General features: G+C 40.9%; 1 long non-coding RNA gene across 1 annotated transcript in view; it reads left to right on the top strand.

Moving 5' to 3' along the window:
- LOC139032456 (uncharacterized) overlaps nucleotides 1–20,159 on the top strand; it is an 86,707-nt gene that overhangs the window by 6,992 nt on the left and 59,556 nt on the right. The window lies entirely within an intron of this gene.

Raw genomic sequence — 20,159 nt, 5'->3', positions numbered from 1 at the left:
AGTGGATGTGGAGTTGAGAGAGAGATTTTATTTTTCAAAGATGAACTAAACTTGCACATGTTTATACAGAAACAGGAAAGAGCCAGCAGAGAAAAAGACGGATCTGACTACTGGAACAATCTAAGTCCTCATGTGACACTAGTCAATTTGCATTTAGTCAGCTGTATTGTTATGGAAGCTTCTAGTCAAATACTCAGAGATACAATGGAAGCAAACCACACAAAGGGGCAGAAATTCTATGTGTTTAGCGTGCCTAAAATTTTCTAAATAGATGTTAAGAAATATTACTACATGCTTGATAAATGTTTGTTTTCTATAGCTATTTTATATCCAGTATTTCCAGTTTCTAATTATCCAAAGCACTCGTCTTGATTTATAACATTCTGACTTGTCAGTTTTAGGAACTTTATATCAGTGTTGAAGTAAAAGTAATAAATAAAAACATGCATTTTATGTACCCATGTATAGTTAAAATATGATAGAACAAGGCATCTATTTGCAAAAGCTTTAAATATCGAGCTTTTGTTGGAAGTCAGCCATACATAGATTGAACTCAAATAGAATAAAAGCTTTAGGCACATTACAGAAGTTTCTATTTTTAATGGAAACATACATATATTTACATCAAACAACCATGAATGTTCATGAGCGTGGAAATACATGGTGTGATAACTAATACTGCCAAACAGCCTTGATAAAAAATTTTTCTATAACACACTTCCTGTTAATCTTGGCCTTTAAGAGAACTTTTAATAACTAAAAGCAGTGGTTTGGTTGAGACATCAAATGACAGACTATAGTCTTGAGTCTCATTTTTCCCCATCTCCTGACTTCAATACTTTCATATTTTAGTTGGAAAAACAGCAACAGTACTACATCTGAGGTTTAATTAATTGAAATGATACTCAGAGATAGCACATGTTAGAACTCAATAAATGTTAGATATTATTATTTGGAGAAATAAGTAACCTTCTGTGAGATAAATAAATTACAACCCACGTACCACTGACGTCAATGACTAAGTATATTTAAACTATCAAGGTCTTTGTTCTTTTTTATTTACAATAATAAAATAGTCTTCCAGTTGTTTTCACTTTAAAGTGGCAATTCATCTCCTAGTACGCCAGATATATGACCTCATAAACTGGGAGTGGTTGGCTTAACACAAATCAACTAACAGACATAAACCAATATTATACATTTTCCTTTAGTCTGTCTTCTGTGAAGCATTTTCTGTAAGTGGACTCTCTCTTACATATAAAAATGTGTGGTGATTCCCATCAAGAGATAGTAGCTCATTTCAGTTGCTCAGTCATGTCCAACTCTTTGCGACCCCATGGACTGCAGCATGTCAGGCCTCCCTGTCCATCACCAACTCCCAGAGCTTACTCAAACTCATGTCCATTGCGTTGGTGATGCCATCCAACCATCTCATCCTCTGTCATCCCCTTCTTCTCCTGCCTTCAATCTTTCCCAGCATCAGGGTCTTTTCAAATGAGTCAGTTCTTCACATCAGGTGGCCACAGTATTGGAGTTTCAGCTTTAGCATCAGTCCTTCCAATGAACACCAGGACTGATCTCCTTTAGGATGGATTGGTTGGATCTCCTTGCAGGCCAAGGGACTCTCAAGAGTCTTCTCCAACACCACAGTTCAAAAGCATCAATTCATCAGCACTCAGCTTTCTTTATAGTCCAACTCTCACATCCATACATGGCTACTGGAAAAACCATAGCCTTGACTAGATGGACCTTTGTTGGCAAAATAATATCTCTCCTTTTTAATGTGCTGTCTAGGTTGGTCATGACTTTTCTTCCAAGGAAGAAATTTTTAGGAAACTCTTAGTTTACAAGGGGCTTCCCTAGTAGCTCAGCAGGTAAAGAATCAGCCTGCAATGCAGGAGACCCTAGTTCAATTCCTGTGTCAGGAAGATCCCCTGGAAAAGGGAAAGGCTACCCACTCCGGTGTTCTGGCCTAGAGAATTCCATGGACACAGGGTTTTCATATTTATTTTCTCAGGCTCCCTAAAATCCTTGCCAGATTTTTGGGGCAGAGATTGTGTGTTAGTTTGCTAGAGCCACAATCACAAAATAGTAATACCCCAGACTGGCTGCTTTAAACAACAGAAATTCATTTTCTCACAGTTCTGGAGGCTGAAGTCCAAGATCCACACGAGAGCAGGCTCGGGTTCTCCTAAGGCCTTGCTTTGCCTTGCATGTGGCCACCTCCTTGCTGTGTCCTCATGTGGACTTTGTGCTCGCATCCTCCTGGTGTCTCTTCCTCTTCTTCTAAGGACAGCAGTCATATTAACTTTTTAGGGACACACCTTTACGGCTTCATTTAACTTCAAGAAGAAAATGGCAACTCACTCCTGTGTTCTTGCCTGGAAAATTCCATGGACAGAAGAGCCTGGTGGGCTGTAGTCCGTGGGGTCCACTGAGCATCTGAGCACAAATCTCTTTAAAGGTTCAATTTCCAAATATAGTCACATATGAAATTGAGGGAGGTACAATTCAGTCCATAACAGATTGTGATTCATATTTTCTTGGGGAGAGCCATAAGGCCAAAGGGGTTAAATGATTTTATTTAGGGTCACTTGGCAGGGCTCCTCATCCTCCTATTTTTTCCCCATTGAATGTCCCACATTCCCTTCTGGAATTATTTCTCCAGAAATGCTTTCTTGATGGCATGTGTTTATAAAGATGATTTTTGGTTCATGAACTGAGTAATGGTATTTTATCCACAGTTGAACTCTTAAGTTCAGAATTTCATTGCTTGATTATAAACTTTTCTTTATTCAGCTAAACTGTCTGTCTTAGAGTTCACTACTGTTAATTTTTAGGTGGTCATTTCACAATAGCTTTTGAAACAGCTTGAGAAATTAAGGGCTAGCTTACTTAAATACTCCCTACCATACACACCCCTTAACAATAAGGACTTAAAAAAGAAAGAACATGTTATGAAACTGCTGGTAAGGAATGTGATATTAAGAACCTCTCTTGGGCTGTGAATTAATAATTGTTGTGGTTCCAAATTTTCAGTTTTTTAAAACAGGGTAATGAATAGGGACATCTTGTGAATATCGATACAAATGAAATGTCCTCTGTGGAACACAGAGTCTGAGTTTTTCTAGCTTCTCCCACCCCACACTCCATCAGGAGCGGCCTGTTTTGATTCCTCTCTCTCCTACAAGGCTCAAAAAATTCATAGCATGTTGGGTAACAGAATTTGTTAATATTTGAGAACTCAAAACATCTGTCTAATCAGACATTTTATTACACTTACACATTCGCATTTATTCTTGATTCATTGTATAGTGAAAAAAAAGATGTTTCATACAGACTTATCTCTGAAGATAAGTCTTATCTCTTATCAAACAGAAGGTATTTTCATAGCCTGTGTGACTATGCTTGATCTTAGGTAAAAGACTGAGAAGTGATAGAGCTAGTGTGACTATAATCCCCTTTCTTCCAAGAAGAGGGCATTATAACAGTATTCTGCAGAACAATGCCCACACAGAAGCCACATCTGCTTCCTTTTTCCTACTTCCAATTTGAGATCATAACTAAGAGGAATTTAATGAATATATAGACCTAAGTGGACTTCCCAGGAGGTGCTAGTGGATAAAGAACATGCCTGCCAATGCAGGGGATATGAGAGATGCAGCTTTGATCCCTGGGTCGGGAAGATCCCCTAGAGGAGGGCATGGCAACCCACTCCGGTATTCTTGCCTGGAGAATCCCATGGGCAGAGGAGCCTGGCAGGCAATGGTCCACGGGGTTGGAGACAGTCAGACCCGCCTGAAGTAACTGAGTACACACACATTCATGCATGTGGTAGCTCTATATTAACATTCTGAGTAACTGCCAGACTGTTTTCTAAAGTAGATGCACCACTGTACATTCCTACCAGCAATGTATAAGGGTTCCCATTTTTCCACATTCTCATCAACACCTGTTACTCTCTGTTTTTTTGATGACTGCCATCCTAGTGGGTATGGGCTTGGTATTTAATAATTTTGGTTTGCATTTGCCTAGTGGTATAACAACAACACAATAATTAATGATATAGAGCATCTTTTCCTGTGCTTATTGGTCATTGGTATGTTCTTTGGAAAATATTCAAATTCTTTGCCCAGCTTTTAAAATTGTGGTAATATATACATTAGATAATACTTACCATTTTAACCATTTTAAGTGCACAGTTGAGTGGCATTAAGTGCATTCATACTGCTGTGCAACTGTCACCACCTAACGGCCTGAGTCCTCTTCCCCAGGTCTTGGCAACCATCATAGTACTTTTTGTCTCTAAATTTGACTATTCTAAGTATTTCAGGTAAACTGAATCATACAGTATCTGTCTCTTTGTGACTGGTGTATTTCACTTGGCATAATGTCCTCAAAGATCATTCATGTTGTAGCATGTGTCAGAATTTCTTTCCTTCTTAAGAGTAAATAGTATTCCATTGTATGTATGTACCATATTTGTTTATCTCTTTATACATCAGTAGACATTTGGGTTGTTTCCGTCTTTTGACTTTTGTGAATAGTGCTACTGTGAAGATTGCTGTAGAAATATTTTTTGAGACTCTGCTTTCAAGTCTTTTGGGTATTCTGAAGCGGGACTGCTGGATCATATGGTAAGTCTATTTTTATTTTTGAGGAAACATCATACTGTTTTGTATAACGGTTGCACTATTTTACACTCCCACCAGTAGCACACGATAGTTCTAATTTCTCCACATCCTTGCCACACTTGATAGTTTCTTTTTTCTGTCTTTTTCTTCTTTCTTTTTTTTTTCATTGTTTTTGATAAGAGCCATTCTAATTGATATGCAGTGGTGTTTTTGTGGTCTTGACTTGCATTTCCCTAATTAGTGATGTTAAGAATCTTTTTATATTCTTTTTCATTGTTTTTAAGATTCAACTGATGTTTATCAGGTGTCTTCCAAGACCTCAGTCTGAGTACACAGAAACAAAGTACATCATAATCTCGACCTGAAGAAGCTCTTCTTAGTAGAGTTTGCTACTAGGATACTAGTAGTGCTTCTGACCTTTTTGGATTTACGTTGGCTCTAGCTGTGTGACCTTGGGAACATTTTTTACTTATCTTAACATCCATTCTCTCTTCTCTGTAAAAGTAGTAACATCCATTTCACAGGGATGTTTTGCCTTTTTATGTTGTGATTGACCATTTATGTATTTTCTTTGGAGAAATGTCTATTCAAGTCATTTGTCCATTTTTTAATATCAGATTGTTGTTATCACTGTTGCTGAGTTGTAGGTGTTTCGTATATATTCTGGAAATTAACCCCTTGTCATATATATGATTTGCAAATTTTTTTCTCCCCTTCCATGGATTGCCTTTTCACTGTCTTGGTAGTGAGCTTTGATGCACAATAGTTTTTCATTTTGATACAGCCCAACTTTTAAGTTTTTTATTTTGTTGCTTGCACTTTTGGTTTCATATCCAAGAAATTATTGCTAAATTCAATGTCAAGAGACTTTCCCTCTGTGTTTTCTTTTAAAAGTTTACAGTTTTAGTCTACCCAAACATAAGCAGAAAAATCTTGCCTTAGATTTAGTATCTCTCTTCTTCCTTATTCTCTCCATGTTGTAATCCCTCATGATTTTTATATCTACTGCAAAATGACTAGCTAATCTGAAAAGTTAACCTGTATCAGTATTAATATGTTACTCCTGTTTCTTATCTATGGGTACTTGAAAAACTCTCAAAGCTAAGAACATAAAATAATGTTGTCATTTGCTTACTAACAAATCTATACTCAGCTAGTCTTGGCTTGAGTGGGTTGGAGGTTGGTAGATGGAATCCTCTGCAGGGTCACTCACTCACTCACTCACATTTGTGGCCTTAATGCCATGTGGGGCATCAGGTTTGGCTGTGATCAGAATGCTTACATGTGACCTTTTTTGTGGCTACTGGGCTTTCTCACAGCACAGAGGCTGGGTTCCAAGGCTGATGACTTAGAGAGAGACAGACAGAGAGCAGGCAGAAGCTATATTGTCTTGTCTCTACTAGTTTTAAATGTCATGTTACATTCCTTCAGCTGTTTTGCAGTGTGGTCTGTGTGCATGCATGTGCTTAGTTGAGTCTGACTCTGTGCAACCCATGGACTATAATCCACCAGGCTTCTCTGCCCATGGGATTCTCCAGGCAAGAATACTGGAGTGGGTTGCCATTCTGTTCTCTAGGAGATCATCCCAACCCAGGGATAGAACCCCGGTCTCCTGCATTACAGGTGAATTCTTTACCTTCTGAGTCACCAGGGAAGACCCTTTGTATTGGTAGCCTAGCCCAATTCAAGGTCAGGGAAAATGGGTTCCTCTTCTTAATGGGGAGCTGCCAAGTTCTAGAAGAGCATGTAAAATGAGAAATAGGGTTCTGGTTGTTTTTGAAATATATAATCTCTGTACTTCTCCATGGTAATATACAAATTTTAAAAAGACAACTTCAAAATCTTAAGAAATGATTGTCTAAGTGGTAATTTCAGGCAGAGTTCTGAAAGGGAACCATGAAGTTTTCTAAGGCTTAAATGAGCCAAGTTTTCATGATAAGTGTTGCAAAGTAGGATTTATTTTTGCAGACTCACTAATCTTAGGATTTGAATGAGATGGTCTAATAAGTTTTTTAAATCATTCTACTTAAACTTATACAGAAATATTGCTATCCAAAATGGTCTGGATGTTATCACTGTGGGTTCTTTTTTAAAACTTCGAAACCTCCAAATTATAAAATTAGGAAAGGTTAGACAGTTTGAAAGACGAATGTTGAACAAAGTAATATGTCAAGGAAAGTCAGAAAAAGACATTGGATTTGAAGTTCATTTAGAATTCTATAAAGAAAGAGTGACTGTATTGCCAGAATATGGTCAGTGCTTTTATTTATGCTGTTTTTGGACTTACAGTGATTTACATTTGTGTAAACAGATCTGATTATTTCCATGGTCAATATGAGCCTTTTGAGAAAGTTGCTCATGACTGGGGATAGGGTGGGTGGTGTGGAAAACTACTCCAAATTTTATTGTTTGTCACTTTGCTAAACAGAAAGTTCTGTAATTAGATATATTTGATACTTTTATTTGAACTTCAGTGTAATTACTGGTACCAAATGCTGACCCTCACAGGAATAAAGCATTAAGTGAATGTTGAGTTGCTGCAGTTAGTTATCACTTTGATTTGAGAAGAAAGCTACTTCATTCTCTTAGTCACATGATGTTACTGGTGGTGTTTACTCTCCTGAATTGTGGGCTAAAGGTTAAGGAAACCTGAATGTTATCAGTTAACCAGAATGTTTTCCTAACTCTCCTTTATCATTCCCGGGACAACAGAGCCTTTATTTCATTTGTAAACTCAAAGACTGTTGTGGTAGGTACAAGGAGTTCTTGTTAAACAAGTGCTTATTAAAAGTTACCCCGCAGTTGCAGTTGTGGATGGTAATATGAACATACTCACCAATGAGCTAAACTCATGAAATTAGTCTCATCTTAAAGATTCTTTCACTCATTAGCACTTGTGTCTAGCTCACCCATCAGGTCAGTGTCTTTGTCAAGCAGAATATATAATGTATATGGGACATGCACAGATTACAAAATGAAATTGCAGACCTTGTAAAAAGGATGATAGCAAGATAGATGATTCAGAATGGAATGATTTGAATATCAAAGGATAAGGAGAGGCCCTTGGGAAAATTGATGAAGCTCAGTAATGTTTTGCAAAAACTTTGAAAATTGAGTGTGAAAGAAAGACTGGTTTATGACTCTCAGACAACTTTATCAAAAGAATTATGCCCCAAATAAAATAAAGTCTACCCTTAATTCATTTTTTGTTTGTTGTGTTAGAATTTAATTGTAATTATAAACTCATTCTTAAATGTGACATAAAATTATTTCATAATCTTTGATTTCTCTTCTCATGATGAATGTCCTTATAAAAATTTCTCATTACTTATGATATTCTCCTTTGAAGTAGATATAATTTTCTAGTGATTAATTATCTGCAGATAATGAGGACATCCTAAAATCAACACTCTTCCTCTTGGTTCAGTTCAGTTCAGTTCAGTCGCTCAGCCGTGTCCGACTCTTTGTGACCCCATGAATCACAGCATGCCAGGCCTCCCTGTCCATCACCAACTCCCGGAGCTTACTCAAACTCATGTCCATCGAGTCGGTGATGCCATCCAGCCATCTCATCCTCTGTCGTTCCCTTCTCCTCCTGCCCCCAATCCCTCCCAGCATCAGGGTCTTTTCTGATGAGTCAACTCTTTGCATGAGGTGGCCAAAGTATTGGAGTTTCAGCTTCAGCATCAGTCCTTCCAATGAACACCCAGGACTGATCTCCTTTAGGATGAACTGCTTGGATCTCCTTGCAGTCCAAGGGACTCTCAAGAGTCTTCTCCAACACCACAGTTCAAAAGCATCAATTATTGTGCACTCAGCTTTCTTCACAGTCCAACTCACATCCATACATGACTACTGGAAAAACCATAGCCTTGAGTAGACAGACCTTTGTTGGCAAAGTAATGTCTCTGCTTTTTAATATGCTATCTAGGTTGGTCATAACTTTCCTTCCAAGGAGTAAGTGTCTTTTAACTTCATGGCTGCAGTCACCATCTGCAGTGATTTTGGAGCCCAGAAAAATAAACTCTGACCCTGTTTCCCCATCTATTTCCCACAAAGTGATGGGACCGGATGCCATGATCTTAGTTTTCTGAATGTTGAGCTTTAAGCCAACTTTTTCACTCTCCTCTTTCACTTTCATCAAGAGGCTCTTTAGTTCTTCTTCACTTTCTGCCATAAGGGTGGTGTCTTCTGCATATCTGAGGTTATTGATATTTCTCCCAGCAATCTTGATTCCATATTGTGCTTCTTCTAGCCCAGCGTTTCTCATGGTGTACTCTGCATATAGGTTAAATAAGCAAGGTGGCAATATACAGCCTTGACGTACTCCTGTTTCCTATTTGGAACCAGTCTTGTTCCATGTCCAGTTCTAACTGTTGCTTCCTGACCTGCATACAGGTTCCTCAAGAGGCAGGTCAGGTGGTCTAGTATTCCCATCTCTTTCAGAATTTTCCACAGTTTATTGTGATCCACACAGTCAAAGGCTTTGGCATAGTCATTAAAGTAGAAATAGGTGTTTTTCTGGAACTCCCTTGCTTTTTCGATGATCCAGCGGATGTTGGCAATCAATTTGATCTTTGGTTCCTCTGCCTTTTCTAAAACCAGCTTGAATATATAGAAGTTCATGGTTCACATATTGCTGAAGCCTGGCTTGGAGAATTTTGAGCATTACTTTACTAGCGTGTGAGATGAGTGCAATTGTGCGGTAGTTTGAGCATTCTTTGGGATTGCCTTTCTTTGGAGTCTCCTAAAAACCTGGATATTAATACATTTATTCTCCCTCCAAGACTAGAACCCCCTGGGTTGACATCCTTCTCTTAAAATATTGGAGAATTACAGCAATGGCTGGATGTTAGAATTGACATGATACAGCATGAACTGCACCTGGCAGTGCACCCTTTATCTGGAGCTGAGGAGACTGAGCTCTTCCTCTTGTTTCCTGTGACTGCTCTAGTAACAGCCATTCTCTTCTCCCTGGCTTGCATATTCAGTCTCGCTTACAGGTAAATTCCTTTGTCTGAAGTGTCTCCCACCCTCTTATCTCCACATTCTCAATTCTTTTGGCTTTTTAAGATAGTTTTCAAACACACCTTTAGTGAAGTGAAGTGAAAGTCACTTAGTCATGTTGACTCTTAGCGACCGCATGGACTGTAGCCTGCCAGGCCCCTCTGTCCATGGAGTTTTCCAGAATACTGGAGTGGATTGCCATGCCCTTCTCCAGGGGATCTTCCCAACCCAGGGATTGAACCCAGGTGTCCTGCAATGCAGGCAGATTCTTTACCATCTGAGCCACCAGATGAAGATATTGCCAATTCCTCAATTCTCCAAAGGAAAACAACTTTTTCTCTCTTAAGTCTTTTTTTTAAAACATCATTTGTCTCCTCCATTTGGCAGTTATCACTTTCTGTCTTCTTAGCACTAATGCTAACAGCTAATTTCCTATCTATTGATGTGACTCAAATCCTTGCCCCGCTTCTTCCTAACCCTCACATCTGTTCTTGAAGATAAAAGCCCTGAACATTTTCAGTACTTTTTTCTTGCATTTACGTCCATACTTTTCTTTCTTTTTTTTTTTTAATGGAGGGCAAGGATCCTCATCTGGGGGTGATTTCACCCTTTAGGGGACATTTGCCTACATCTGGAGACATTCATGATTGTCACTGCTGGGGAAGATCTATGCCTTTTACAGGCTAGAGTCCAGGAATGCTGCTAAACATCCTATGAAGTACAGGACAAATCCCACAACAAAGAATTATAGGGTCCAAAATGTCAGTAATGTCAAAGTGATTGGGTATAATCACCTTTGCTATATTAGTGATAGAACAACCAGGAGATATATTCATTAAACTGGTTGAAAAGCTATTATCTATGGAGTTTCATGGGGAGCATTCATTTTCTCCACCAAGGGATCCTCTAATAGTCTGTCTGCAGAATTTAAAAGAAGTAATAATAAGTTTAGCTGACAGGGAGTGAGGTAGGGAGTGTTAGTCGCTCTCTGGTGTCTGACTCTTTGCGACCCCATGGGCTGTAGCCCGCCAGGCTCCTCTGTTGATGGAATTCTCCAGGCAAGGATCCTGGAGTGGGATGCCATTTCCTCCTCCAGGGGAGGTTAGGCAGGTCTGCTTGTTTGCAGTAAGGGGCCTCACTCCATCTCCTCAGTGCCTTGTGTTCCAGAGCCCAGGATCTCTCTGCCTCCGTGTCGTCAGAGAATAAGCCCAGCAGTGTCCATGGGGGTCTGGGAGAAGCAATTACCTGCTGTCACGTGGGGATGGGGAACTGAGAGGTTTCCTGCTCCTTTTACAGAGTTCCAGATGATCACCCAGATTTCACTCTACTTTCTGAGGTAGATACCTGAAGCTTTTTATTCCTGTGGTGCTTCTCCCTCCCGCCTCCTCTTCCTTCCACCCTCCCTTCTTCTCTCTCTCTCTCTCTTTCTTAAAATATCTATTTATATTGGCTGCACTGGGCCTTCGTTGCTGAGAGTGGGCTCTAGTTGCGGTGCTCGGGCTCCTTGTGGTGGTGGCTTCTCGTTGCAGTGCGTGGGCTCTAGGGCAGGTGTGTTGCAGTGGTTGTTGCTCATGTGTTCAGTAGTTGTGGCTCCTGGGCTCCAGAGCACAGGCTTAGAAGTTGTGGGACACGGGGTTAGGGTGCGAGGCAGGAGGGATCTTCCTGGACCAGGGATCAAACTGGTGTCCCCTGCATTGCAAAGGAGACTCTTAACAACTGGACCACCAGGGAAGCCCTCTTTCTTTCTTTTCTTTTAGCTAAGTAGTTTTCCTGCAGGCTTTCCAGGTGGTGCTAGTGGTCATGCCTGCCAATGCAGGAGAAATAAGAGACTCGGGTTCTATCCCTGGGTGGTAAAGATCCTCTAGAGAAGGGAATGAGTACCCACTCTGGTATTCTTGTCTGGAGAATCCCCTGGGCAGAGGTGCCTGGCAGGCGGTAGTCCATGGGGGTGCAAAGAGTCAGACACGACTGAAACGACTTAGCACACAGCTTTTCTGCAGGAGCAGTGGTGATGGTGGGAAACCTCTTTCCTGAAGTCCTCTTTTGAGCTTTCTTCACTCTAGTAAATCAGTAACCATTCTTCTATCTACTTTTCATCCTTCAAATATATGTTAACTACTTCTTCACTGTCTCCTTTCCCGTTCTCTTTGTATTTTGAAGTTATATTGTTTTCATTTCTTTTACTGTTGCTCTAGTGGGTGTCAGAAAGGTGTGGTAAAAACACATGTATTCAGTCTGCCATGTTAAAAGAAGTCCAAAATGCCCTCAGTCCTTTTGCATGGTTTTGAAGTATTCTAATAAAAAATCAACACGAAAGAGTGATCTCTAGAGATTCCTCTTCTCCTTTCCTGGCCTAGGGTGTGTGATGGGCAAGCAGTAGCCAGAGAGCATACATACCAAACCCAAGACTACAGTGTTCGCTGGGGAACATTATGGAGACGGAAGTAGCAGGCAGGCAGGTGTCTTGCTTATTCCCTCTAGGGCAGCGCAGAGACCCAGCAAAGTCAGGTATCAGATTGCATGAGAGAGACTTCCAGCTGCATGATTAAAGAAACACTTGCCCTGCTTCCAGAGAGAAGAGGCTAGGATTCAACAGAAATATGATGTGCTAGAGTCTTGGTTACAGCCCTAGCCCCCACCCAGAGAGTGGAAAAGCCTCAAAAGGAACTACCCTTGGTGGGTGTATGAAGCTGAGTTCTGGGGCTGCTTGGCTAGGGGGAGTCCCCTGTGTCCTATTGACATGGTGGTAGTGAAATCTCCCACTTTAAGGAACCCTGCAAAATCAGCCAATGAGGATCATTACAGCAATCACAGTGGACAGAAGAGTAGATGAGTTTTGTTGATACCTGTAAGCAGTTGTTAAGGTACCTGTAAGCTCCCCAGATTTCCATATAAGTCCAGAGGAGGAAATAAGTGGCAGAATTGGGATAAAGAAAAATAAATGTGAGATTTCTTATACACTTGAGTTGGTGAGTGAAGTGTCACATATAATATATATGTTTGAAATATTGTTCCACTGACTCACTATGGCCTGACATGTTATAAACTAATATGGAACTAAGTTGTTTTCGAGGTTTGTTGGGGTCCTGAAACAGAGTTGATCTTTTTCATTGCACAGACTATGGAGACTATGAAAGAATATGAAAATTTCAATATGTTGACCCTAAGACATTCAGAACTCCAGGCAGACATTATAGTGATGAGGAAGTAGAAATGAAAGAAAGTGAAGCAGCACAGTTGAAGGAGAAGTAAGAGCAAGGTGAATCTAGATGATACAGAGCAGTATGGGCCACCACTGCCCTCTCCACGTGCTGGACCAGTGACCCGATTGTTGTCAAAAAACAAACTCTGTGTGCTGAATAAGATGAAGTAGGATGATGAATTTACTGTAAGGGTTTCAACCCGAAGCTGGGAAACCCAGGCTTCTCTGAGCAGTGAGTTCTGAGTTGCCCAGACTAAGGGATTTTTGTGGGGTAAATGCAGTTGTTTGGCTTTTCCAGCTGACTGGTTGCCTAGTGGACTTCTTCCTTATTTGGATCAGGGGAACAAGGAAGTCAAGAGATAGTGAGAACAGGCTTGGCATTCCGGGATTAGCTGGAGTTCTCTGCTGATCTCTGAGAAGAGATGTGTTTCCGTTTCTGGAGGCAATTTTGCTTTTCTTTAAGCACTTGCATTGACTGTCTCCATTTTGTCTCCGACATGGATGACTCCATTTTCGTTTGGTTCTACCTTGTAATTCAGGAACTGGCTCAGAGTGGACCCACTTCTCTTGCCTCTGAGGTCTTGTGCTGATCGAGTGCTTCTGTGTTCTGCTGGCCCACCTCATAGACAAAGGAGGATTAGGGGTGTCTGAACTCCACACAGCTTTGTCTGGGAAGTGGATCACATCCAGACTGGTGAACGCTGGGACCCTGGGTGTAGTGTGAGTACAGTTTCTGAGGGTCGGGTGATGGGGGCATTTGACCTGGATGCTGAGAATGTCCTCGAAGTAAAATTAATGTTGGCTGAGGCAAATCATGAATCTCAAAGTAAGTAGACTGACGAGGTCTTCTGTGGCTTAAATACATAGTTGTCTATCTGGTTTTCATTTGAAATAGCTTCTTTTGCACAGCTACCTATGAAGAGATGCTGTAAGCAAACAACATTTAGCAATTCAGCATTTTGCAGGGTCTGTCAAAGGAGACAGAGGGTATCTTACTAACAATTGAGCGCATTCAAAAGCCTCAAATTCAACTGCATAGATACCACAGTGACGCTAGTTATGAAATGACTGTGATGTCAGGTAAAAAGAGAAAAAACGTCTTCAATAAATAGGAAAAAATAGGAAATAATAAAGAATTTTATTAAAGCAAATTTCATTTGATTTATAAGTATGTATGTATGTGTATGTATATGTATATATATACAAAAAATTTAGGACAGGCAACCTGTGTGAAGTTGATAAGGGCAGTGACATGTAGGGGAGTGGGATGCATTGTCATGCGTCCTCTCTCTTCTGCTTTGAAGCTGGTCCCAGAACAGTGGCCCAGGGAACCTCAGTGCCAGGCAGTGATCTTTCTGGGACTCACTAACTTTATTTCCAGTGATGCTTCAGAGTGCAGGCTTGGTTTTGCTGAAGTAATTAAATGAGGAGGTCGTTAGATTGGGGTGGCTTTAATGCCTTGGCAGCCTAGGGAAGCAAGCAAACCAAACCCTAAGCCAGAGTCAATGCGCTTGAATCCAGGAAGGTGGAATTTAAAAAGGGCCAATCACAGATCTCAACTAGGCTTTCCCAAACAAGGCACTCACTTCAGTTATATCCATATAATAATTTCTTTGTTTTGCTTCTATAAAGCGTAAAACCTCTCCCCTTGCTCCTGTCAGTGGTGTGTTCCTAACAACTTCTGGTTTGGCAGAGCCTATTTGCATGGATGTGTGCTTAAATAAACTAAAAAAATTTACTGTGCCTCAGTTTACCTTTTAACAGCTTTTATTGCACCATAGTGGTAAAGAGGGTTGGAGGTGTGGGCAGGGGCCAGAGGGAGCACCATACCTCGGAGTCTGTTTTGGGCTGAGGCTTAGGTGAGGGAAAGCTTCCATATGGTCCAAATCGATCTTTAGATTTCTGTATGGAGATTGGGCCCAAGGCTCTGGCTGGTACTAAAGTGTTCCATTCCTTTTCAACATCTGAGTAAGAGCAAGGATAATAGCTAACATAATTACCTTATTCCTGAGTTTGCTGGCCATAGTTCAGTTCAGTTCAGTTCAGTCGCTCAGTCATGTCTGACTCTTTGCGACCCCATGAATCACAGCATGCCAGGCCTCCCTGTCCATCACCAACTCCCGGAGTTTACCCAAACTCATGCCCATCGAGTCGGTGATGGTCCAACCATCTCATCCTCTGTCGTCCCCTTCTCCTCCTGCCCCCAACCCCTCCCAGCATCAGGGTCTTTTCTGATGAGTCAACTCTTTGCATGAGGTGGCCAAAGTATTGGAGTTTCAGCTTCAGCATCAGTCCTTCCAATGAACACCCAGGACTGATCTCCTTTAGGATGGACTGCTTGGATCTCCTTGCAGTCCAAGGGACTCTCAAGAGTCTTCTCCAACACCACAGTTCAAAAGCATCAATTCTTCTGCGCTCAGCTTTCTTTATAGTCTAACTCTCACATCCATACATGACCACTGGAAAACATGACCACTGGAAAAACCATAGCCTTGACTATGTATTACTTGGCAATGTATTACTTGACCTATGTATTACTTGGCAAAGTAATGTCTCTGCTTTTTAATATGCTATCTAGGTTGGTCATAACTTTCCTTCAAGGAGTACTTGTCTTTTAACTTCATGGCTGCAGTCACCATCTGCAGTGATTTTTGGAGCCCAGAAAAATAAACTCTGACACTGTTTCCCCATCTATTTCCCATGATATGATGGGACCGGATGCCATGATCTTAGTTTTCTGAATGTTGAGCTTTAAGCCAACTTTTTCACTCTCCTCTTTCACTTTCATCAAGAGGCTCTTTAGTTCTTCTTCACTTTCTGCCATAAGGGTGGTGTCTTCTGCATATCTGAGGTTATGATATTTCTCCCAGCAATCTTGATTCCATATTGTGCTTCTTCTAGCCCAGCGTTTCTCATGGTGTACTCTGCATATAAGTTAAATAAGCAGGGTGACAATATACAGCCTTGATGTACTCCTTTTCCTATTTGGAACCAGTCTGTTGTTCCATGTCCAGTTCTAACTGTTGCTTCCTGACCTGCATATAGGTTTCTCAAGAGGCAGGTCAGGTGGCCTGGTATTCCCATCCCTTTCAGAATTTTCCACAGTTTATTGTGATCCACACAGTCAAAGGCTTTGGCATAGTCATTAAAGCAGAAATAGATGTTTTTCTGGAATGCTGTTGCTTTTTCCATGATCCAGCAGATGTTGGCAATTTGATCTCTGGTTCCTCTGCCCTTTTTAAAACCAGCTTGAACATCTGGATGTTCACGGTTCACATATTGCTGAAGTCTGGCTTGGAGAATTTTGAGCATTACTTTACTAGCATATGAGATGAGTGCAAGTGTGTGGTAGTTTGAGCATTCTTTGGCATTGCCTTTCTTTGGGATTGGAATGAAAATTGACCTTTTCCAGTCCTGTGGCCACTGCTAAATTTTCCAAATTTGTTGGCATATTAGTGCAGTACTTTCACAGTATCATCTTTCAGGGTTTGAAATAGCTCAACTGGAATTCCATCACCTCCACTAGCTTTGTTCGTAGTGATGCTTCCTAAGGCCCACTTGACTTCACATTCCAGGATGTCTGGCTCTAGGTGAGTGATCACACCATCGTGCTTATCTGGGTTGTGAAGATCTTTTTTGTACAGTTCTTCTGTGTATTCTTGCCACCTCATCTTAATATCTTCTGCTTCTTTTAGGTCCATACCATTTCTGTCCTTTATTAAGCCCATCTTTGCATGAAATGTTCCCTTGGTATCTCTAATTTTCTTGAAGAAATCTCTAGTCTTTCCCATTCTGTTGTTTGGAACTCACTGGAGTTCCCGGTATTATTTTTGCTGACTGTATAGATCTTCTCCACATTTGGTTGCAAAGAATATAATCAATCTGATTTCAGCGTTGACCCTCTGGTGATGTCCGTGTGTGGAATCTTCTCTTGTGTTGTTGGAAGAGGGTGTTTGCTATGACCAGTGCATTCTCTTGTCAAAACTCTATTAGCCTTTGCCCTGCTTCATTCTGAATGCCAAGGCCAAATTTGCTTGTTACTCCAGGTGTTTCTTGACTTCCTACTTTTGCATTCCAGTCCCCTATACTGAAAAGGACATCTTTTTGGGGTGTTAGTTCTAGAAGGTCTTGTAGGTCTTCATAGAACTGTTCAATGTCAGCTTCTTCAGCGTTACTGGTTGGGGCATAGACTTGGGTTACTGTGATATTGAATGGTTTGCCTTGGAAACAAACAGAGATTACTCTGTTGTTTTTGAGATTTAACCCAAGTACTGCATTTTGGACTCTCTTGTTTACTGTGATGGCTGCTCCATTTCTTCTAAGGGATTCTTGCCCACGGTAGTAGATATAATGGTCATCTGAGTTAAATTCACCCATTCAAGTACATTTTAGTTCGCTGATTCCTAGAATGTTGACGTTCACTTTTGCCATCTCCTGTTTGACCACTTCCAATTTGCCTTGATTCATGGACCTAACATTTCAGGTTCCTATGCAATACTGCTCTTTGCAGCATGGGACCTTGCTAAATGCAGGTAGCTGGGCCTTAATTGAAAAGTTTGCAATTCAGTAGATTTGGCAAGGTTGGTTGGAAAACTTGCTTTTCTTCTTTTTTTTTTTTTTTTAAGAGAAGTAAGCCTTTATTTTCTCATAACTTGCTTTTCTAAAGGCTCCCAGGTAATGCTGATGCTGCTGGTCTGACGACCACACTTTGAAAAACATTAGTCTAGAAAGAGCACAATGAGTGGGGTATAGAATTGGCTAGAGATAGACTGAATGTGGGCCTTCCCTGGTGGCTCAGATGATAATCTGCCTGCGATGCAGGAGCACCTGAGTTCGATCCCTGGGTCAGGAAGATCCCCTGGAAAAGGGGATAACTACCCACTCCAGTATTTTTTCCTGGAGAATCCCATGGACAGAGGAACCTGGTGAAACACAGTCCATTGGGTCCCAAAGAGTCAGATATAACTGAGTAACTTTCACATTTTTCAGGCTGGATATGAAGCAGGGACTAGATTATAAAATTTAAAAGATGATGTTTGAGGGACTTCCCTGGTGGTTCAGATCCCAAGCTGCCAATGCAAGGGGCCCAGGTTTGATCCCTGGTCAGGGAACTAGATCTCACATGCTGGAACTGACAGCAGAGATCACAGATGCAACTAAGACCCTGGTGCAGCCAAATCAATAAATATTTTTAAAAGATGATGTTTGAATTGGGTGCTGAGGGCCACTGGAAACTCTTGGTTGGTCTTGGTGGTGTTGTATTTTTGTCATGGAGAATCTATCTCCGAGGACAAAATTGAAGGGGGCTATTCGAGGAATGGAGGAGAGAGGCAATGGTTACCTCAAGCACAGAGGTAGCAGAAGGGATGGAGAGGGTGGATAGACGTCAGAAATAGAGGAGGTAGCACAGGAACCATTTACAGAGGTGTGCCTTTAAAAATCCCTTCCCTAGAGAGTAACATGGAGAAGGCAACGGCACCCCACTCCAGTGTTCTTGCCTGGAAAATCCCATGGGCGGAGGAGCCTGGTGGGCTGCCGTCTAAGGGGTCGCACAGCGTCGGACACGACTGAAGCGACTTGGCAGCAGCAGCAGCAGCAGCAGCAGAGAGTAACATGGAAGCGTGTGTAAAATAGCCAGTGGAATTGGCCCTATGACTTAAATCAGGGCTCTGTAACAACCTAGAGGGGTGGGATGGTGGGGGAGGGGGGGGCGGAGGGAGGGAATATAGGTGTACCTATGATTGATTCATGATGATATTTGGCAGAAACAAACACAATATTGTATAGGAATTATCCTTCAATTAAAAATAAACAAATTTAATTATAAAAAAATCCTCTCCCTCATTCACTGTCTCCCATTATGAAATTCTGTCATAGAAATTAGGGTCCAGAGTGTGATCCCCAGACCAGCAACATCACAACATCCCGGAAATCGTTAGAAATCCTTGTTTCCAGAGTGTAGCAGTGGGGCCAATATTTTGTTTTATAGAGCCTTCAGGGGGATTCTGATGCACACCAAAGTTTGAGAGACCCTGCCTAAGCAATCATGTCCTTAACTGAACAGAATAAGATGAAATGGAAAATAAAATAAAATCCAAATAAATCAAAATTAAAATGCAAGTCCCCCATGAAATGACCCTGCATTAGGAATTTTTAAAAATGAAATAACACTGGAATTTAGTTGGATTCTTTGAGAGGTGGGTGGCTGACAGCAGGTTTTGATGGGAGAGGTTGGGCACCTGATGGGCAGAACTCAAAGAAAGGGTCTGTGTCAGTGGCTTTGTTGCTGTGCTTAAGATGTTAGCTGTTTATTGCCAATCAAGTCTTGTGGTGAGGGGGTATTTTTTAAAGTAGGGGTGCCTTTGGAAAGATTCTTAATATACAAAGGGTTTGATTTTCATTCATTCAACCACAAGATGGCAGCCTTATTTCACTTTTTAAACAGCAAAATCTAGGAGGAAAAACGAGCTTAAAGGATGCCAACCCATTCATCTCTATCCTGTGTGTGGTTCTGGCATTCTATTTTTTTTTTTTACTTCCTCCATTAATTATGACACTGAAAGGTTTTTGTTCTCAGAGAAGCAAAGAACCAAAGTTTTAATTAAACCCATGGGGGCGCTGCCTTAGTAACTACCATGTGCCAGGCACTTAACATGAATTGTTTCATTTACTTCTCATAATATCCCCATGAAATAAGTTCTATTACCTCTCATCTTACTTTGGAGAAAACTCAGGGTCATGAAGTTTAGTGATGAGCCCAAGACTACGCAGCCAAAAGGTAGAACTGAGTTTGGAACCCAGGTTAGCTTAACTTGCCAGTAAAACACTCCCGCTTAATTCTTGAGAAAACGTTGATTGCAGTTAGTACATTTTTAAAACCTCAGTTTAAAAAAAAAACCTAAATAAAACCTCAGTAAATTAAAGCATTCCCCGATAGCTCGGTTGGTAAAGAATCTGCCTGCAATGCAGAAGACCTTAGTTTGATCCCTGGGTTAGGAAGATCCCCTGGAGAATGGAAAGGTTACCCACTCCAGTATTCTGGCCTGGAGAATTACATAGACTGAATAGTCTATGGGGTCTCAAAGAGTTGGACATGACTGAGTGACTTTCACTTCAAATTACAGCTAGTTTCAACCCCAAGTTTTGTAAGATGGGAATCATACATAAGGCTTTAAATAAACCATTCTCCACATTCCAACATCAGAAATGTTATCGGTTTTATTTTTGGGATGGCATTTAGCCTTTTTTAGATCTATTATAGAAAAGAATAAGGTTTAATTAGAATTTAGGTATAAAACATCTCCAATTCCAACTGG

Source organism: Odocoileus virginianus, chromosome 3 (assembly GCF_023699985.2).
Source record: "Odocoileus virginianus isolate 20LAN1187 ecotype Illinois chromosome 3, Ovbor_1.2, whole genome shotgun sequence".
Lineage (NCBI taxonomy): Eukaryota > Metazoa > Chordata > Mammalia > Artiodactyla > Cervidae > Odocoileus > Odocoileus virginianus.
The sequence above is the reverse complement of the archived record's forward strand: the minus strand, read 5'-3'. Positions and strand labels throughout refer to the sequence as shown.